The 22,122-nt window shown below is 50.1% G+C and overlaps 2 long non-coding RNA genes across 3 annotated transcripts in view; one reads left to right on the top strand and one right to left on the bottom strand.

Annotated features, from left to right (window-relative positions):
* Positions 1-22,122, bottom strand: part of LOC309859025 — a 27,627-nt gene extending 5,505 nt beyond the window's left edge. Inside the window, exons 1-2 of the long non-coding RNA XR_014308497.1 lie at positions 21,739-22,122; positions 1,134-1,285 (exon numbers count right to left, since the gene is read on the bottom strand). This is a non-coding gene — a long non-coding RNA (uncharacterized lncRNA). The remainder of the gene's footprint in view (positions 1-1,133; positions 1,286-21,738) is intronic.
* Positions 5,414-17,069, top strand: LOC309859024. 2 transcript variants are annotated; one of them, XR_014308495.1, is made up of 3 exons: positions 5,414-5,573; positions 14,183-14,297; positions 16,723-17,069. It is a non-coding gene; the product is annotated as an uncharacterized lncRNA (long non-coding RNA). The 2 variants fall into 2 exon arrangements; XR_014308496.1 differs by having other exon boundaries at positions 16,720-17,069.

The following is a 22,122-nucleotide window of genomic DNA, read 5'->3' as shown; positions in this document are numbered from 1 at the left end:
GCAGAACCCCCGCTGAGCAGGGAGCCCAATGTGGAACTTGATCCGGGACTCTGGGATCATAACCCCAGCTGAAGGCAGTCCGGCTCAACCAGCAAAGCCACCCAGGTGCCCTCAATTATTTCTTAATGAAACATAACTCACCATAGATTCAATCTATTACGAGCCAAATCATGTGCCCCATAAAGTTCATCCATTCATTCAATACTAATCCATCAGTGTTCACTGACTGTCTTAGGTGAGGTCTTCTGACCGAGGAGGCAAGACATCAGATCCTGCTCTAGAATTTACTCTGATACAATCCTAAGATAGAAGACACTTTATTGAGTAAGAAGTATTTGCTGAGCATCTATGGAATCCAGAGAACCATCCTGGCGTCCCTGGGGAGTCTGTATAAAGGCCTGTGCCCTGTGCACGAGTTCAGAATTTCCAAGGAGAAGAGCTCTCCCACCCTCCAGGACCCCCGGGGTGGGGACTAATTTGCACATTTGTGACAGATGCTGAGCATTTTTGTGTCAGGGACTGGGTCTGGAGTGTTCCATGCAGTAGCTCACTCAACCTCAGGGGGTGGTCCCTAGAGTTCACCCACTTAACAGATAAAGGCACTAGTCTTAGTGAGAGGAGGTAACTTGTCAAGAGTGCCATAGCCGGCAAGAGACGGAGGTCCTCTCTCACCAGAGCCCCCTGTTCAGTCTTCTAGGGCTGCTGTAACAGAGGACCACAGTGGGGTAACCTAAACAGCAGAAATGGATTGTCTCACAGTTCTGGAGGCTGGGAGTCTGAGATCACGTCAGTAGGCTGGGCTCCTTCTTGGGGTGCTGAGGGAGACTGTTCCATCCCTCTCTCCTGGCTTCTGGTGGTTGCCAGCAATCTTTGGTGTTGTCTGGCTTCCAGAAGCATCACCCTGATCTCTGCTTCTTCTTCACATGATGTTCTCCCTGTGTGTCTGTCTCTGTGTCCCAATTCCTCTTTTTTATGAGGATGTAAGTCATATTGGAGTAGAGCCTCCTCTAATGATTTCATCTTAACTTAATCATCTGCTAAGACCCTGTTCACAAACACAGTCACATTCACAGGTACTGAGGGTTAGGACCTCAACATCTTTTGAGGTGACACAGTTAACCCCTAACACTTACCTTCAAGACTATATGGCATCCCTCAGCTGGCTGTTCTCTTTCCACTTCCTTTCAGAGACCTCAGTTAGCATGGAGTTTGATCTCCTCCTTGACCTCTCCATGTAGAGAAGGTCCCCCTGGTGCCAGCCACTCTCCCCACTGAAATGGATCAGCTGGTGGGGTGGGGGGAGGGGAGGTAAAAAAGGCAGGTCACCTTCTACAGATCAAAGTATAGCTGCAACTGAAATGATGTGACATTGACTGCTTATTGATCAATTATTGTACTCCAGGCACTGAGTTGAGAATTTTACCCACATAATCTATTCTGCACAGCAACCCAAAAAGATAGGCGTTACCATAACACTTCCTAGATGGAAAAACCTAAGGTTTATAGAGATTAAGTTCTTGTCCAAAGCCACTGACCCCAACGCTTAATCAACACAGAATCAGGCATAACAATAATGAAATTTTAGCAAATATTATTTTAACTATTTTTCCTCCTTCCCATGGAGCTTTTGGGTTAAAATAACAGCCCCTTTCCCTTCCCTCTATTCTGGTTGATTGGGAACCCTGCCTAGACCCTATTAGTTCATACCCTGGGGCTGTGGATGAACCCTGCATGTTACAAGGACCGTAGCTGCAGGCAATTTGACCTTGGAACAAAGCTGGGCAAGGCCACAGAAGAGGAAGTCTGTCCCAAGGGTCCACCCTGTGCAGCTCCCACCCCCTCCTGCTCCCCAAGCTTTAGGACCTTCCCATACTCCACTCCCCCGCGTGGCCTGTGAAGGGGGCCCAAGGTTCAATCTGTAGATACACCGTTCTGTAGGAAGCACCATTGTTTTCATTGTTTTAGAAAGTGGGCTAGGGCAGCCTTTCCCAGGGGCTGAGTCCTTGGATGGTGAGAGTAGAGGCCAGAAGCAGGAAGAAGCAGGGCCAGTGCTAGAAGGACCCAAGCCAGGGCGTCTGCCTGTCTCTTGGTCTCTCTGAATGCTTTTCTTTCCATAAAAGTAATCGGCGATTATTTTCAAAAAACAATGAAAGTGTGTAGAATAGAAAAGCAACAGTCCTCACAATCCCAGCCATTGGCGAACAGGCTACCTTAATTCTGCTCCTCACAAATCAACATACACATGGACAGTCAATAAAAAGGATCATATCACTTTCCATCTGCTTTTGCCATTTAGTTAAGGTTAGGGTTAGGATAGGAGAATCGTGTTCTGTCTCTACAGACTGATCCCTGCTATTGGCAAATGGTTTCACTGCATGGATGAAACACTATTTAACTAGACCATGGAGATAGACTTTTATGTTGTTTCCCATTTGTGAGTCTTCCAAACGATATTGAAATAAAAATTCTTGTACATAAGTCTTTATCTTTTTGTCCAATTATTTCTCTGGGATTAATTCTTCAAAGTGGGATTGCAAGGTCAAAGGGTAAATACATTTATTTAATTTTTCTTTAAAGATTTTGTTTATTGGGGCGCCTGGGTGGCTCAGTGGGTTAAAGCCTCTGCTTTTGGCTCAGGTCATGATCTCAGGGTCCTAGGATCGAGCCCTGCATTGGGCTCTCGGCTCAGCGGGGAACCTGTTTCCCCCTCTCTGCCTACTTGTGATCTCACTCTTTGTCAAATAAATAAATAAAATTAAAAAAAAAAAGATTTTGTTTATTTATTTGACAGCGAGAGAGAGAGAGAGAGAGAGATAGAGAGAGAGAGAACGCAGGCAGGGGGAGATGCAGAGGGAGAGGGAGAAGTCTCCCTGCTGAGCAGGGAGCCCGATGTGGGTCTCAATCCCAGGACCCCGGGATCATGACCTGAGCCAAAGGCAGACACTTCGACGGAGCCACCCAGGTACCTGGATCAGCACATTTAAAGATTAAAAATTTTGAGGTGTTATTTCGTGGTTGGCCTCTGTAGGCAATAGATAGAGTAACAGTCCCACCACCAGTATTTGAGACTACCTGTTTTCCCTTTCTCTGCCCCCTAAGCATTAGATACTTAACAGGAAAAAAACAAAAGCTATGTCTTATTTTAAATGACATTTTTAAAAAATCACGAGGGAAGTCGACCACAGTTCCATATTTTCTGGCTACCTGTGTTTCCTTTTCTGTACATGCTGCTGCTGCTGCTTCTCTACTGGGGGTGAACTCATGTGATCCTGAGGAAATTACGTCTTTAGCTCGTCACTTTACCAAGACGAACATCACATTGTTGACTTTAATTGTCTGGAGAAGAGAGACCTGTGGCCAGTGAAGCTCGGGTTGGTCATTATCGTTCCTTCATAAATTCGGGGCTGTTCTTTCATTTACTCTTTCATTCGCTTGGAAATTATTCCTGGAGTAATCCGTTGCTCTGGTTTGCTCATTAATCATTTTTTCACATAGTTATTGAGCACCTGCTGCCTTGGAAATGCCAGGTTCCCCAGGGACGGGGGTGGGGACTCCGAGAGACTCGGTAGGGATGACTCTCCTTGCCCCGTGGGGTACCGGTCCTGTACATGGTGCCCCAGGAACTCCTCGCCAGAGGGGTGAGGGGAATGGCGGGGAAGGCTGTGATCTGGGGAGTCTTCCCAGAGGGGGTGTCAGAGGTTGGGTATGGAGCAAGGGTCCTAGAAGGGAAGCAGAGTGAGGGAAGGGAGAGCGTATTATAGGAGAAGAAAATGGTATACACAGAGGCAAAGGCAGAGCCTCGGGCTGGCACGAGGGGGGCTGGAGCAAAGGATTTTTCTTAAAAACGATTAGCAGGGGATACTATGGGGCTGGGGTAGGGGTGTGTGTCTGCTGGGCTAGTGCCGGAGGACCTCCCTCTGTGACCGCCCAGAGTAGGGTGAGGAGAGCTGCTGTGCCTTGGGAAGATCATTCTGCCAGCAACATGGAGGACGGATGGAGGGGAAGAGACAGAGGCAGAATCTTCAGTTAAGGCTGTTGCAATAAAGAAAGAGCATGAGGAGAGTCCGAGTTCTCAGGGGAGTGTGGGGCTAGAAGCTGAGGGGCCTGGGGTCCCCTCCCCACTCTGCCACTGGCTTATCCAGAAAGGTCAGAAGGCCTTCTTCTCACAGAAAGCGTGGCCCCAGCTCTGTGTCATTCCACAGATCACCAGGTCTTTGTGGAACATCCCCTGGTTTCCAGAGGCTAGGTGTTTCCGCTAGGTGTGGGGGCAGAGGGAGTGAGCAGGCATGATCTTGGCGCGACAGGAAGGCGGCCGGGAAGGGCGGACGGCGCAGGAAACTGCTGGAGAAGAAATGAGCTGCTGACATAATCTCGGTGTTTCTGCTTCACTCTTTTGACAGCTGCCAGGCAACTCCATCTTCTGGGTGCTCCATAATTTGCTTACCTGTTTCCTGAGGAACGAGAATTTGCAAATTTTTGTCACAGCCTGTGTCACTACGGACTTTTGTGCATGACCCTTGAGTGTAGGTGAGTGTGTTCCTGTAGGGCAGTTTCTTGGTGGCGGGAGTGTATGTGCTGTAGATTCTGGTAGCTTTTGCTAAATTGCCCTCCCCAGGGGGCCTCCCGATTTTTGGGATGATTGAGGCCCAGGGAAGTTAGGTTGCTTGCCCAGGGCCATAGCAGTGACATGATTTTGTTAGGCTTTGACTCACAGTGGTTCTGTCTTCAAATCCCTATTCTTCCCATTGTTCTATGCTATAAATTCCTGGAACTCGTTCCCCATAACTCTCTGAGGTTTCTGTCTTGATCCTTCAGACCACAGCAATTAATAAGAGAAAGCTTGCAGTGATAGGGCCTGACGTCTTTGTTTGGGAGACAACAAAGAAATGGGGCAGGGGGCTTGAGTTTCACTTCAGGGCTGGCTCTGGATTGGGGGGCAGGGCACCCCTGCCCCAAGATCCAGCCTGGGTTGGCAGCTCAAATGTGGTATGAGGAAGGCAGGCGAGGCTAACAAGGAGCCCTGGGGGCTTCCTGGGAGGACCGGGAATTTCCCAGACAGCCTGCACCTCAATCAGAAAAATCTTTGATATGGGGTTGTCAGCTCCAAATTCATCCTACCAGCTGAATTACTGTGGGTCCTGGCGACATCTCTGCCCAAGGGGTGGTGGTGAAGAAATTGGTGTCAAAGGCATTTTTCCTGGGTCTCATGGGATTGAGTTGTGATTCCCGGCTTCTCCCCCTTAGTGCTTCTGCTCATCTCCCAGCTTCCACATGTCATTCTTACAAAGACATGAAGTGACAGTTCACAAAGTCGGGCACTCCCACAGTGAGGTCCCGCCTCCCTCGGTGCCTGCTGCCATGGTGAGCTGGAGTCAGACCGCCAGAGCTCCTGTCCTGGCTCTCGGTCTTCAGATCCCCCGGCAAGTGATTCAGCTTCTTGTCATCTGTGAAATGAAGAGACCAACAGACCCCGTCATAGGGTTGCCATGAAGATGAAGTGAAATTGGCATCCTTTTCCCTTTTCCACACTCTCCAGGTTGCCCAGGTGGTGGCTTCTGACATGTGGCCCAGAGGTGAGTAAGGATAAAAGCATGCACAGCCTTGAAGGAATGTCGACCACATGCTAGGCGGTGTTCTAAGTCTTTACGAGTATTGCCTTAATTTTCCATTGCTTTGGAACAACAAATTGGCCCAAAACTTAAGCAATATAGATCAAACACTATTTTATAGCTCTTGTAGTTTTTGTGGATAAGATGTCCGAGAGCAGCTTAGCTGGGTGGTTCCAGCTCAAGGTCCCCCGTGAGGTTGCAGTTAAGATGGTGGTTAGGACTGCATCATCTGAAGGCTTGTCTGGGGCTGGAGGGTCCATCACCATCCTCCTCCTCCTCCTCTTCCTCTTCCTCTTCTTCCTCTTCATCCTCCCCTTCCTCTCCTTCTCCTTCTTCATCTTCCTCCTCCTCCTCTTCCTCCACATCATTCTCCTCCTCCTACTTCTTCTTTTTCCTCTCCTTCTCCTCCTTCTTTTCCTTGTCCTCCTCCTCCTCCTCTTCCTTCTTCTTTTTTTTTTTTTTAAAGATTTTATTTATTTATTTGAGAGAGAGAGAGCATGAATGTGGGGGAGGAGCAGAAGAAAAAGAAGCAGCAGACTTCCCACCAAGCAGGAAGCCGGATGTAGGGCTGGATCCCAGGATTCTGAGATCATGACCTGAGCCGAAAACAGATGCTTGACAGACTGAGCTGCCCAGTTGTCCACCCCCCACTGGGAGGATCCATTTCTAAGATGACTCCCTCACAGGCACAGCCCATTTGGGCTGGATGTCAGCAGTCGGCTCTCGTTCCTTGCATCGCGACCTCCTCGCCAATTCAGAGTGCTGCTTGAGTGTCCTCGTGACCTAGCGACAGGCTTCTCCTAGAGTGAGTGCTCCAAGAGAACAGACTGGAAGTTGTAATGTCTTCTAGGACCTAGTTTCAGAAGTCTTCTAGTCATTTTTGCAAAATCCTATTGGTCACGCCAATCAGCCCCTAGCAAGTATGGGAGGGGACCACACAAAGCCACAAACACAGGGAGGTGAGGATCACTGGAGCCATCTTGGAGGCTCATTCAGTCCCTGCCATGTGCCCAGGGAGGCTTAGTTAGAAGAGACTAAGTGTGGAAGGAGTTGCCGCCATGTAGGAGACTCAAATCTCAGATGTCATGGAGACAGCGCTCCACGCCAGCATGTGCAATGTGAGGGTGGTGACGCCTTGGTCAACAGCGGCCATGACTCTGGTGGAGAAGCCCAGTCAGGGGTAAATCATGAATTGTTCCTGGCTGTGCTCCTTCTGGGCTGGAATCTTTGGCCCTGCTAGAGATTCTGGGAGCTACCAAATAAAATATGCTTGATGGCTTAAACTAGCTGGGAAGGGTTCCATTATCGCAATGAAAATCGCAATGACTTCTACAAATGTTCAGAGCACCAGGGGCATATTATTCTCTTGGGCTGAATACAGTGAGCAAGAGAGAGCCATCCGCATAAAGGGATGGCCAGGGTGCCTCATCGTCTCAGGTTTTATTAACAAAAATATAGCAGCTACAATAAAGGAGGTGAGAATGTGTTTCTATTTGGCACTGGTAGGAGACAACAGGAATATTGTGTCTGAAGGCTATTTTTTGAAGGGAGACAGTGACAAATTAGAGCACGCTTAGAGGAGAGAGGCCAAGATGGTAGAGGAACACAAAACCGTTCCAGTGAGACCTAGGGAATGTTTTCCCTGGAGAAGAGAAGGTACCAAGGGGCACATGGAAGTCATTTTCACAGACATGAAATTCTCTTGTGTCATGGTGCAGAGGGTTGGACAGACTCCAGTTCAACTCCTGGTCACTTCCTTTGTGTGGTACGGACAAGGCCCCTAGTTTCTCGGAGTCATTTATGGTCACACCTGGCACATAAGAAATGCTTATAAGCCCCCTTCCTCTTTACCCTCAGCACCAGTGAGAATATAAGAGCAGCTTTGCACTCGGTCTGAATATAGAATACAGGGTGTGAGTGGCTTGTCTTTGGAGAAGACTAAGGACAGGCTGAATGACCCACTGGGCTGTCTACCCTCACTGAGACCTTCTGGAAGGCTGTGTTCCGAGCTAAGCATGTGATATGCATTTTTTTTTAAAGATTTTATTTATTTATTTGACAGAGAGAGATCACAAGTAGGCAGAGAGGCAGGCAGAGAGAGAGAGGAGGAAGCAGGCTCTCTGCTGAGCAGAGAGCCCCATGCGGGACTCGATCCCAGGACCCTGAGATCATGACCTGAGCCAAATGCAGCTGCTTAACCCACTGAGCCACCCAGGTGCCCCTGTGATATGCATTTTTTCGCTTATTCTCATTATCAGTCTTAGGAAGCAGGGGCTACCATGTCCGTTCTACAGAGGGAAAGGGAGGCTCGTAGAGGTTCAATAGCTTGCCATTCTGAGTGCCCATGTCAGAATTTGAATCCAGCCTTATCGCAACGAAAATCGCAATGACTTCTACAAATGTTCAGAGCACCAGGGGCATATTATTCTCTTGGGCTGAATACAGTGAGCAAGAGAGAGCCATCCGCATAAAGGGATGGCCAGGGTGCCTCATCGTCTCAGGTTTTATTAACAGAAGCATAGCAGCTACAATAAAGGAGGTGAGAATGTGTTTCTATTTGGCACTGGTAGGAGACAACAGGAATCCAGAGCCTGTGCTTGGAATCCCTATGGTCTGCTGAGAGTGGAAGAAAACAGGGGTGGGGGGAGGTGGGAAGGGTTAGAGCAGGGGAGGACAAGCATTAGGAGGCGCCGGCAGAGATATGAAGACGCATTCAGAGCTTCAGGATCCTTTGGTTTCCTCTGGGCTGTGAAAGAAAGTTCCTGGCTCAGGCCCTGCCTCCAGCCCAGACTCCCAGCCCCCTGCAGGATGTCTGGCAAGGCTTGCACTTCCCGCTCCTGCACGCGGGGAAGGAACAGACAGTGGAGAGGCCGGAATGCTCCCCAAAGGCTCAGGCAGGCCCGCACAGTGGGGCCCCGGGCAGCCGGCATTGTGCAAGCAGGAGAAGCAGGCCCTGGAATCCTTTCTATTCCGGAGAATTTATGAGGAGGACAAAAGGAGCCATTATCCCCGGGCTGTGGCGGCTGCTGCCCAGGCCTGTGGCCCAGGTGTCACACTCTGTCCTCACTCTCAGCCTGCTCTCTCCCTTTGTCTGTGGGCACACAGAGGCTTGGCCCCTGCTCCCTTCTCTGACGCTGCCCTGCCTCCTTCGGGCCTTGGTCCCTGGCCACTGCTTTTGCAGATTGAACTTGAATCTCTGCAGACTTGGAGAGGCCAGTGTCCGCTGTGAGGGTGACGGCTGGCGGGCCAGCTTTGGTGCCGCTCTCTAGCCCTGGCCATGCCCAAATCTCCCGCAGCCTGTGGTGGGGGGGAGTGGGGGTGGGGTACGCTGGCGCTCTGCACAGTCTTCACTGGGCTCCTCTGGGCATTTCCCTTCCCCGCCAGGCCTTCCTGCCCCAGGCCTGCCTCCCTCGCCTGCACACCTCCCCCTGCTCCACGCTCCTCCACGACAGCAAAAGGGAACTTCGGGGTGCTTCCTGAGAGCCAGCCCACGGTCCCCACCCTTGCCTTTTCTCCCCCGCCCTCCTCTTCATTGGCTGAGTCGTCCTCAGCCTTCAGAACCAAGCTCAGGTGTCCCCTCTGAGAAGGCCTGGGTCCCCCTCCGCTCTGCTCCTTTAGCGCCTGGAGTCGGCTCCCTCCAGCAGTTACACGCCACAGGTGAGGCGGTGAACTCTCGCACGAGGGTCTCTCGGGTCAGACTGCCTAGACTCAAGTCCCAGCCTTGCCATTTACCAGCCGTGTGATGTTGGGCAAGTCATTTAACCTCTTCGGTTGGATTAACCAAAGAGCCTCTTTGGGCCTCAGTGTACTTGCCTATAAAATGGGCATGACAGGGCTGTTAGCAGGATGACGTGAGACCAGACCTGTGGCCAGTGAAGCCCCTGGCATGCGTGAGCACCCGGTGGTTGGGGCTATGATGGGGCTGTTACCATCGCTCAGCAAGACGTTTACTGAATACATCCTTCATGTGTCAGTGTCTAGGCTTGGCTGGGGACACACAAAGAACGAGATGGATACTGTCTCACTGCTTAAGGAACCGTGTACCCATGAGCCCAGACACCTCACAACCCCTGGAACACAGGCTGCAGGCGAGATGGGAGAGGTACCACAGAACCACACGTGGAGAGGGGAGCGGCCGGAGATGAGTCCCAGTGTTCGCTCTGTTGGGAGAGATCTCTGTCTTCCGTGGAAGGTTGGGTTGAGGTGTGGATCTCCTGTGGGTTTTTGGCCTCTGCTCCTGGCTCTTGAATGCTCAGGAGTTGACAGGGGACGGGTCCTGATTGTGGACCCGAAGCCACAACGCTGACTCTTCCTTGCTTCATCACATTTTTTCTTCTCTCCAGTCATCCTCCCTGGCACAAAAGCATACATCTCATCTTCAGAAGCAAGAACCGGAGCTCTCCTTTGAGGCCACACACCTCTCTACCCCATTTCTTGGTTTCCTTTTCTAGATTACTTCCTCCACAGACTGGCCTGTCCCTTCCGATGCTCCTCAGGCCTGTCCCACCACTCTTCGCCCCTCCTAACTAGCCTGATTGAGGTCTCCAGGATTTCCTCGTTGCCTGAACCCCTGGAAATTTTCATTCTCGTTTTCCTAAAGCTTGGACTGTGACTTGACGGGCTGATCACTTCCTCGTTTCATAAGTTTTCTGTGGCGACCACAGCAAATCACCACAGATCACCTGGCTTTGGATAACACAAGTTTATTATTTTATAGATCTGTAGGTTAGGGGTCAGAGAGGGGTCTCATTAGGCTAAACTACAGGCTGGGCTATGTCTCTGTCTGGAAGCTCTGAGGGGAGCTTTCCATTTCCTTGCCCTTTTCGGGTTCTAGAAGGTTCTAGAGGCTGCTCACCTGCCTTGGTTTGTGGAACATTGAACTTCTCTGGCCATTCCTCTGTTGTCATATCTCCCTCTGGCCTTAGCCAGGAAAGGGTCTCTGCTTCTGAGGCCTGCCTGCAGAATATCATCTTCTCCTCACCTCGAGGTCCATAAGCCTGTCACATCTGCACCATCTCTTGCCAGGTTCAGTAACACATCTACAGGGGCCAGGGATTAGCAAGAAAGTATCTCTCAAGGGCCATTAGTCTCCCTACTACTCTGACTTAGAAGTTTTTCCTCACTCAGCTTCTAGAACTCCACTCTTTATTTTGCTCTTAGTGAACTTGGTTTCAGCCTTCTTCCTCCGACCCCTCTCTTGCTCTCCAGGAACCTCATTCGGGCCCTTGGCTGTGCTCACGTCCTCAGCTTCTTGTCTCCAGAGTCCATCGCCTTCCTGAGTTCCAGATTCAAAGACTGTGAAAAGGCTTGGTTGGCGTTTCCTCTTTCCTGGCTGATGACCCTCAGAACCAAACTGTAGATTTTATCCAAATAGCTTCTCCCTCCTTATCTTCCTCATCTTAGGAGAAGGCGCCCCCATCCAGCTCGGGCCAAGCACCTGGGAGTTGTCTTTGGGACAGGACACTTACTTACCCTCCACTTCCTGGTCAGCAGCCAGGCTTATTGACTCATTCTTCCAAAGACACCTTGGGTCCAAGTGTTTGTCATCACAGACATCGGCACGTGGGGCCAAACTGCTTCATCTCGCCTGGGTCATTGCAACAGCCTTCTAACTAAGAGCCTGCATCCACTTGTGACTCCCCCTGACCCCTGCCCACCATTACCCCTAATTCTCGATGCAGCATCTGGAGCAAAACTTGTAAAATGAAATCAGAGCCTTTGCTTGAATCCTCTGGGAGTGGCAGCTTCCTGTCCCCTTGAATCAAATGCAGTGTCATTGGCTTGTCCTCTAGGCCATACGCTGTCTGACTGCTGCTATCAGTCAAATCTCTTCTTACACCTGTGACCCCCTCACTTCTTGTTCCCCAACCCTACTGGCCCCTTGCTGCTCCCCACATACCACCGACTGTGTTATTGATGCCAGGTCTTCACACGGCTCTTCCTAGGCTTGGAAGCTTCTTCCAGACACCTATGGGGTGACCCCCTCATTACAGTGTCAGCTTCTGCTCAAATGTCACCTCCTCTGAGAAGCCACTTCTCATAATTTCCTTTGTATCATATAGATATAGATATGTATATATATATATATATATATATATATATATATATATAATTTCTTCCTCAGTAGACTATAATCTCCATGAGGGCAGGGATTCTATTCTTTTGTTCAATTCCGCATCTATGGAACCTAAATTGGTACCTGGCCTCCCTTGTAGGCACCTGATCAAAATGTATTTGTTATCTGAATGAATGAATGAATGAATGAATGGAAAGGGAGACTTCCCCTGGGGAGGAGGAAGTAGCATGGGAACAGGGCTGGTGGGTAGGCCCTGGGTCAGGAAGGACACCCAGGAGGCAGAGACCCGACGCCAGGCCTCTGAGGGAGACCGTGTCCATGGCAACTGAGGCGAGAGGCCACTGGCTGCTCTTGGCGGGAGGCCAGCGGACGCAGGCAGCTGATGGAGCCTGTGGTGACCCCAGGGGAAGCAGAAAGTCAGTGCCCAGGCTGGCATCTAGCTCAGACACCAAGGCTCCTTCCCTGTTTCCACCTCATCGCTCTGGCTGTGGCGGCCCCGGCAGATGGGCTGGTGGCAGGAAGCCGGCTCTCGGCAGGCCCAGGCTCCCCTCCTGCAGGGCAGCCCCCCAGCCTTCAGCGCTCGGCAGTGCCCAGCCCATGGACTCCTGGATCAGAGAGCTCCCGGGACCCCCAGCAAGCGGAGAGCAGTCATCGTGTCGCCTAGAGGGCCGATGAGAATAATAACAGCCGAGTGGCCAGGCTGCCTCTCGCTGTGGGCCGGGAGCGTTAGCTTAGCCCGTCTAGTCCTCACGGCGCTCTGTGGGAAGGGGGCTATTTGTCCTCGTTTACAAAGAAGGCCATCCTCTCTGGTGAAAGGCCTTGTCCAAAGTCACACGGCTCCAAGGGGCTGGCACCGGAGCTCAGTCGCCCCCTCTCCTTCTGTTCTTCCTTTGTGTCCCACCGTTGAGTCCCTACGCAGGGACTGGGCACAGGCCCCACCTGCACCTTCTCCTCAGGCTGCCCACCAGAGTCTCCTCTGTTCCCCACGCAGCGTGTGCCGCCACGCACCTTGTCCCTCGGTGAGTTCTTAATTCTGGACCATTTTGGAGTCCTCTTATCCTGCTATTTTGCCAAGGAATACACATCATGAGTTCTTTTGACAAGCGTCCATGGAGGCCCCGCTCGGTGCCAGGGGGCAGCGACGAAGAGTTGCAACTCCAGTCCTGACTGAGGAGGGCCTCCTCTAGGCCAGGCTCTGTTCTCAGAGCTGTGCGTGTCTAGACCCTTCTGGTTCCCGCAACTACCCTCTGGGGTAGGAAATGTCCTTCCCGTTTCTGACATGAGGACACTGAGATGCACCAGCGTGGTGAGTGGCAGAGCTGGGACAGAGACCAACCCATTGGACTCCAACACTCTTAGTCATTGGTCTACACCAAGAAACGAGGTTTGAGAGAGAGGAAGGGGCGCAGTGCTGTGGGGGTGCGGGTGAGGGTGTGACACATTTGGTTGGGTTCCTGTGCAAGTGGACAATGAACAACGTAAGTGACTTCACCAGGTAGAAGAGAAAGGACATTCCACATAGGAACAAAGGCCCAGACAAAAGCAGAGACCCTCAAGTACTGAGAAACACATCGGTTTCTAAGCTCCTTGAGTCTTATTTATCTTCATATTTATCTACTCCTCAATAAATAGTTGTGAATTAAAAAAAACAAAAACAGGTTTTGTCTGGCTTGGCTCCCAGCTTTGGGGCAAGAAAGGAAGAAATGTATATTTACTGAGGACTGACAAGGCACCACGCCCTTTCACGTGTGTGGGTCAGGGGCTCTCAGCACAAATCTGCCTGGTGAGCTTCGTCTCCACTTTCCAGATGAGGAGACTGAGGTGCAAACAGGAAGTGCGGCCTTTTGCCTTAACTCACTTCCTGGGCCCATATCCTCCCTGTTCTACCACCATAAGGCCTCTGGAGCTGTTTCCACTTCTTGAGGTGACACCTGGGAAGCCAGGGAAGGGGTGTCCCATGACATCACTTTCTGTTTCCCCTTTGCACTTCCTCTGTCCTCCTCCCCTTGTCCCTCATGACTGACTGAGGCCCTGTGAGCCCAGGACCCAAGAGTCCCCACCCTTTCAGGGTCACATGGCTGAGAGGACTTTCAAGGGAATAAGCATTTTTTTTTTTTTTTCAGTTTCACAGCCAAAAGCTTCCTTTCCTCCTCCTTTTTCTATCAATATTGAGAAGTTGGAGGATTTAGAAAAACCACGTGACCACTGTGTGATTGGGGGCAAGCTTCACAGGCAAGGAGCCTCAGTTTCTAAGAAATATCAAAGGGGAATCAGAATCATGTTTCCTAAGTGCACAGAGTTTGGATGTCAGTTAAATACATTTGCTACGTCCATACGAGGTTCATTAAAAAGTATGATGCCGATCTATATTCACTGAATTAGAAAGTTCTTGCCTTACCAAGGAATGGTAAAAGTACATAAAACAAACAAACAAACAAAAAACTAGTGAACCATTAAAAAAAAGAATGGTAAAAGTAGTATCTTTTTTCAATGTCAGATGGGTAATGTGCCGAGGCTGTAACAAGCTTTGAGGGAAGCACATGTCACACTGCGGTGCGAACGCCCAGTCATCACGCTTATGAACTACAAAAGGATCAGGATCACCGTGGATGGTAAAGATATTTTCTGCTTGTCTCTCCTGTCGACTCTCCACCCTCTCCATCTTGTTCTGTGCCCAGGGGCTTAGGCCTCCAGGAACCACCGTCGATGGGCTTCTATGCCTTCTAACGGCGGCTGAGTTGGCGGATGGGAGGCACCCGCAGTCGGAGGGTAGGGGAGAGTGAGATCGGGGCTCCAGCTCTGCTGTTGACGGGGGCTGGCTGTGTCTCCCTGAAGGCTACAGGTCCTGACAAGTGACCCTCCTCACACAGCTGTGGTTTGTTGTAACCGCTCCCTCTACCCTTGGCCGTCAGACCCCATGAGTCAGGATGGCTCTCCCTTGTTGCTAGCCCTGGTGCACAGCACCATTCCTTGCCGATTTTCCCAACCTCTACCCAGGCCAATGAAAACAGCCCCTATTAAACTCTCTGCAATTACTCATTTGAATGTGCCATCTATTTCTACCAAGAGCCCAACTAACACCATAATACAGTCCCAGGCAGGTAAAATGATATTCATTCCAGAATCCAATAAGGGAGGTCTGAAAGGATGACCATGGAAACATTATTGTCCCAGTGTGATGGGATTTGGGTGGGATTTTTTTTTTTTTCCCCTACTTTATGCCTCTGTGAAATTTTTAAACTTTTCTACAACAAGCAGGGATTGTCTTTGATTCCAGAAAAACAAACAAATAAAACAGTTGTTGTAAGGGTCAGATGAGAGCAGGACATGAAAAGTGCTTTGTACATTGGGAGCTACTGTTCAAACTTAAGGTCCTAAGGAGTGAGCCAGCTGGTGCAAGGATTTCTAGGGTATTTGCATTAAGGCCTGATTTCCTCACAGAAAGGCTGACTTCCTTTTAAAAAGGACTCAGAGGTAAATGGACCGGCCCAGCATCCTTGGCTTTTTCTTTCCGGAGTATCTCAACAAACAGTCAAGTCTCCAGCATGTCTTCTCGGCTCCCTCCTGCCCCCTGCCTCAGTGACCTGCTGCCTTCCCCAGCCCCCACCTCGTTCAAGGGCAGAGACAGCCCGATGAAAGCCCGGGTAATGAACTCACAGTACAACTGCCTTCTGGTCTCCCGGGTCAGCATGTCTCTGCCAAAATGAAAGAGAGGACTTCCAAAGGAATGCCTTCTTTTTTCACAAAACGTGGCCATGAATTAATCATTGTTTATCGGGGCTGTGTGATACTTGGTCCCAGTAATGGTGCTGAGACATAAATCATAGCTCTTTGGGGGTGGGGTTGAGGAAAGGGCCCAGGAAAGCTGTGAAGAGCTGTTCTTCTAACCCAGGGCAAAAATATCCTTGTTTTCAAGCGGCTGGGAGTGCATTCTGGGCTATTTATAATCGGCTGCCGAGCTAAGGCGTTTCTGCAGCTGGGCCTGGGAGATAATTAGCACAGTTTCCTTCTCAAGCCAGGTCTGCAAAACAGACCCCTCTCCTCTGGTAGCCCACCCCGGCCCATCTGCGCCGGGCCTCTGGAGTCTGACCTCCCTCGCTTGGTTTCAGCTTTCTAGAAAGCAAAGGGTGCATTTAAAGACAGAAAGGCCAAACCACCGCGGCTCAGAGATGAAGGCTCGGCTTGTGACCCGCTGGCAGATAGATGTGCCCAGAGCAGGACTGTGGAATGTCCGTGGAACTTGGCACAAAGGGCCTTTGAGAGCTGTGGGGAAGGGGCACATGCCACAGGCTCCATTTCCTTCTCCCAGAAGTTGCTCCAGATAGAAAAACAGGGTCCCCGGGAGGGCAAATTCCAAAATTCTCGCATTGTGTGTCTTGGCAGGAAGGTGAGCATTGAGGCGAAAGTTCTGGAATAGGGCTCAAAAACCCTGGCTGCCTCCTCCCACTACTGCCTGGTGACCTGGAGCAAACCCCTTTATGTCTCTGGACCTCAGTTTCCTTATCTACAAAGGAGGGGAGGGGGAACGCGGTATTTTTCACACATGTAAAACTCACTAAAGCTCCTTATAAAAGCAATATTGCATATTCTGTTACATAGAATGGAGTATATAAAACAGGTACAAACACGGTAACTGGTTGACGTAGCTCTGGGAGGGAGTTGAGACCGCAAGCCCACCCACCTGGCCTCTTTCTCAGCCTGACCAGATTCGCGAAGCTGTGGGTTCCTAGAGAGTTTGGTCACTGCTGGCTCAATGGTGTCTAACATTCTGAGCTTTGAAATCCATTCATTCATTCCCCCATTCATCCCCCATAAGTATTTACTGACTTGTGTCAGGCTGGACTTGGTGTTGGGGATGAAAAGAAGAATAAGAAAGCCATTGTCCTTGCCTCACGGAGTTTGCAGGGTAGTGGCATAGATAGATACTGATTAAGTATATATGTTATAGAAACATAAATAATACGTTACATATAATACATGTGTTTTGTGTATTACATATGATACATATATTTCTAAGATGAGGTTATATTGAAGCAGGTTGGGCCCTAAATCCGGTATGACTGGTGTCCTTACAAGAAGAGAAGTGATAGAGAGACAGAGCCACCCGAGAGAAAGCCACGTGATGACTGGAGCATAAATACCACCACAAGCCACGAAACACCAAGTATTGTCGGCAAACCACCAGAGACTGGGAAGCAGCAAGGAAGGATCCCTGCTGAGAGCCTTTAGCGGAAGCGAGGTGCTGCTGACAACTTGAGTTTGGACTTCTAGCCTCTAGAAGCACGAGAGAATACTATTCTACTGTTTTAAGCCATGGAGTTTGTGGTATGCGTTACAGTGGCCCTAAGAAGCGAATAAAATGGACACAAATGCGGTTCTTCTTATTCTCAGTGGTTGTGTTTTATAAAGCCACCACGGGAACATGGAACCATGGCTCCCAGGGATACACAGGGTTAGGTTCCCCGGAGCCTCTGGTCACAACATTTCATCCACCAATTGTTACATAATCTGGGTTTATGCGTGCTTCTGTTGAAAGACATCTTACTTACCATCTATTGTCAATTCATTCATGTTAAATTTATGGCCAACAGCAGTATAACTCATGTCTGGACGAATCTTATCCAACACCTACCTTTCCTCCACCAGGCACATGGCAGCCTTCTTGGGCTCAGGAGTGCTAGACAACCCTCCAGCCCCATGCTCGGCGGCCATTTTATTTTTTAATTTTTTAAAAAGATTTTATGTATTTATTTGACAGAGAGATAGAGAGAGAGCACAAGCAAGCAGAGCGGTGGGCAAAGGGAGAGAGAGAGAGAGAAGCAGGCTCTCTGCTGAGCAGGAAGCCCAATCCGGAGCCATTTAAACAGCAAAACAGAAGGCCTGGGTGGCTCAGTTGGTTAAACAGCAAAACGACCAACCACAAAATGCAAAAAGTGTAACACAAAATTGCAAAAAGGACACTTGTTTAGAGTCTGAGGGCTGAGATAAGAAGCAGAGTGTCAATTTTGTTGGATCTCAGATGGGAACACGTGTGTTGGGAGACTCAAATTTTTTGCGGCTCTGCGCATGTCCGTAGATGAACCTCTGAAGCCCTGCACGTATTGATTTGGGCAACACAAATCCATTTGGAGGAGTAGCAAATTCCCAAATACAGACTCTACAAATGACACAGATCCACCTGAGACACACAGGCCAAATGGTAAGAAAGGCTGTGAACCAAAGAACAGTGTTTTGAAAGACAGGAACCAACACTTATCTTAACTGGCAAAGTCAAGGGACCACCTGAGTGGTGGCATTTCAAGCCGAGGCCTGAAGAAGAGAGGAGCCAGGAGTCAGGGGAAGGATCTGTGGGCAGAAGAGACAGCTCGTGAGGAGTCTGGGGGTAGGTAAAAGCTGGGTGCGTTTGCATGAGGTGGGAGTGCCTTGAGCAAGATGGCGAGTGAGTTGGGTGAGGGTTCTGGGTAAGGAACGATGGGAAGATCTTGGAGTGGTTTGAGCAGAAAAACGAGGTGTCCCAGGCAGAACTAAAGTCCTCTCTCAGCTGCTCCACAGATTTGCTGAAACAAGATCTGGTTCCCTCAGCTGGCTAATCTGAGAAATAAATGTGTGATAATTTCAAATCCTTCTTTGGATTGGTGCAGGGATATAAATAAATGCCAAGGGAAGTGTCATGGCGTGATCATATCTCAGTTTGTTCTGCACATGATGGTGTTTAATTTTTAAATCAGATCTACTAGGAATATAACGCCTCAAACCAAGGGAGTAAGACTTCCATGTGAACATTTCAGCTTCCACGGCAGGAAAGAGGAGGGAGATATTTTTAGAAGGAGACCTCTCAGTGCCCCTAAACCACGAGGGAGGCACTGCCCTGCCCCAGCATTCCGCAGGCCCTGCCTATCAGCTTTCATCGTGGACAAGGCGTGGGTGGGCTGAGGTACCCCATGTTGCCAGGAATGCCTGACCAGAAACTGCTCTTGGGTGTGTCCCGGAGCTGCCTCCCCTTCACTTGACCCAGGACAGCTGGCTTCCTGGCCTTGTGAAATCTTCCCGAAGCAGGAAAGAACTTGAGTTCTGAGTGAGACTCCTTGTGTCTGACTTCATGTGTTTGCCGTGTCTTTCCTCTCCATGCTTTACTTCACTATGTCCATCCAACATCAGTTACCATCCTCCTCGACCACCACCAAACCCTACCAGCAGAAACAGTGTGGCACTACAGAGACACTTGGCATGCACTGGCAAACTGTGCTCTGTGGAGTGGAAAATACCATGGCGGCCATTTTCTTTCCTTCCTTGAGGAGAAAGTCCCTTGTCAATCATTGAGACAGTCTGAGTAAGCTTGTTTTTAGACATCTGATGACTAAGGAAGCCCCTCGTGCTATCTCATCATATTTTCTTCCTCTTCTCCAGGGCTTACCAACACTCCCTTCTGTAGGACATGCTGAGGGATTATGAGTCAAAAGGAAGAATGACGAATAAGTGATTTTTCTGGTCTGGTGTTTGGAGGGCAAACTCAGTTCAAAAGCTAGCTATTCCAACCTTTGTGAAGGTGTAGAGGTCCTTGGGTGAACATGTTTGTTATGTGAATATGAAGGTCTTGCAGTAGTGCCTGCTCCAGAAAAACTGCCTTTGTTCCTCAGTTTACCTGAACACAACTTTTCAGTCAACAGAGGGTTGTAGGATCTGTGCTGTCCCAGAAGTGTGAGCTGTTGTCTCCGTCCTGACACTTTTCCAAGAGACCTCGGGCCAGTAGCTTACCCTCCTGGGGCCACCGTGTCTGTGGAGGGTGTGTACCCACAGCCGAGGTTGCCTACTAAACGGCCGGCCGCACTTCCACAGAGCAGGTGTTTGATTGCATTCTTCTGTGCTGAAAGACTCCGGAATTAGATTCTCCAGCCATGCCTGAGACGCTCTGGCTCTGCAGGAGCTCAAATCAAGTAATGAAAAACCATGGAAAACAACGAGGCAGCCCATGTCCCCGAGTCACCTCTTCCTGGGCGGTCCAGGGGCCTTCCCTCCACTTTTCCCAAATTGGGCTTCTCTCCCCTCCCCAAATGGCCATGGCCGCTGGGCAACGGCTTTGCTCGAGGACAGACGATCAGACTCATCACGCGTGAGAAACCGCACCCAGGAGAGGGCCTCACCTCAGGAAGCCGCACTGAACCTCCTGGCCCTGACCTCACAGGACGTCTCCCAGCTAAAACCATCAGCCCCACTGCCTCCCACCCCCTAGACTCGGATGAGATAAGCCAAAACTGACCGAGGGGACATGGGCACCAGGCTGGACGCTGGGATGCGGCATGAAGGAAGACAGGACTCCTGCCAGAAGCTTCCAGTCAGACAGGACATCTGCCCAAAAATTCCAGTCTGCAGAGGGAGAGAGAGAGTCCTGGAGTCACCCCTGGGGAAGGGGACACGCGTGGTGGTGGGGCTAGACGCAAAAGGCTGAGAATGACAGACAAAACGGGCCCCTAACACCTTGATCAATCATTTCTCCACTTCTTCTTCTTTTTTTTTTTTTTAACAGCTGATGAAACATATTCACGCATAAGAGCTCATTTGTTCCTCACGTGCCGTCAGAGAAGCAGACAAGACAGGGACACTGAGGTGTCCCCCGGGGTAGCTCCCTCCGTGGACACACAGTGGTAGCTAACGGTACACGTAACATCATCTATTCCGCGCTTCCTCCGAGCCAGGCCCAGGCCGGGCCCTTCACAAACGTGCTCGAGTCCTCACATCTCTCCAAAACAGGCGCTATTATTATATTTTTCTTTTTTAAAGAATTGCAGGAAAAACCTAGAGCCCAGCATTTACGTTTACTTTCAAGTGTATAGCTCAGCGGCGTTGAGGACATTCACTCCGCGGGGCCCATCACCACCGTCCACCCACGGAACTCCTTCTAGGCCGTAAAACCGAAACTCTCTACCCACTAAGCGACTCTCCATTTCTCCCTCCTTCCCCTGCCCTCTGGCAACCACCATTCTGCCTTCCGTCTCCACATCTCCACGTGTATGAGTGTTTGAGGCACCGCAGAGCCGTGAAACCAAACAGGATTTGTCTTGGTGTCAGTGGCTTATCTCCCTTATTTCACTCAGGAGAATGTCCTCGAGCTCTGTGTTATAGCAGGTGTCAGAATTCCACCCCCCCCCCCTTTTTAAAGGCTGAATAGTGTGTGTGTGTGTGTGTGTGTGTGTGTGACATTTTGTGAACGCATTTACCCATGGATGGACAATTGGGCTGCCTCTACATTTTGGGTATCGTGACTAACGCTGGTCTGAATATGGTACGCAAACATCTCTTCGAGTAAACAGATACAGTTGTTTGAGCAACGTTGGGTTGTCAACTTCCGGCGCAGTAAAATATCCACATATAACGCCCCCCCCACTTAACTACTACTAACCTACTGTTGACTAGAAGCCTTACTGCTAACATAAACAGTCGATTACCACATATTTTATGTGTGTCTTACATATTGTATTTTTATAATGAAGTAAGATGGAGAAAAGAAAATGTTATTAAGAAAATCATAAGGAGGGGCGCCTGGGTGGCTCAGTGGGTTAAGCCGCTGCCTTCGGCTCGGGTCATGATCTCAGGGTCCTGGGATCGAGTCCTACATCGGGCTCTCTGCTCAGCGGGGAGCCTGCTTCCTCCTCTCTCTCTGCCTGCCTCTCTGCCTGCTTGTGATCTCTGTCTGTCAAATAAATGAATAAAATCTTTATAAAAAAAAAAAAGAAAGAAAATCATAAGGAGCACAGCATACATGGACAAGGTTGTACTGTAAAGAATCTGCGTGTACGTTGTCCTGCACGGTTCAAAGCCATGCTATTCAAGGGGCAACTGTATTATGAATCTCCTTTTTCTGGAGAGGGAAACTGAGACTCAAGGTATTGAGTAATTTCTCCTGGCTCAACAAACAGTAAGTGGAGAACCAGTCTGTGTGACACCAGACGCCGGGTTCCTAACCACTGAACCATCCTATCTCTAAAAAACTCAAAAATACCCAAGTTCAAATCCCAGCTCTGCCACGAACCGATGGTGACATGAACAAATACAAACCTGTGAGTCATGGGCTTGTTTTAAGGATGAAGTAAATTGAGGTGCTTCTCCTGCCAGGCTCATCGTAGCGTCTTTTGTCGTCACTGTAACAACTGGTAGCGAGTACGTAGGAGAAGTGACCCAGGGACCCACAGCCTCGGACTCGGTGGCTGCAGCCTGCCGGGTGGGCTGAGGGCTGGTTCTCGCCAGTTAGGCTGTGAGCTGTGCCGGGGCCACCTTTGTCATCTGTACCATGAGCCAGCCCAGGGCTGAGGGTGTCACGGCACTGATGTGGCTGCAAGGTACAACAAGAGAGCACAGCTGGAGCAAGAGAAGGGGGTCCTAACCCAGGGCAGCCACTAACCAGTCCTCATTCCCTTCCCCCTGGGCCTCAGCTTTCGCACC

Source organism: Mustela nivalis, assembly GCF_964662115.1.
Source record: "Mustela nivalis genome assembly, chromosome: 2".
NCBI lineage: Eukaryota > Metazoa > Chordata > Mammalia > Carnivora > Mustelidae > Mustela > Mustela nivalis.
This window is presented reverse-complemented; position numbering and strand designations above follow the sequence as displayed.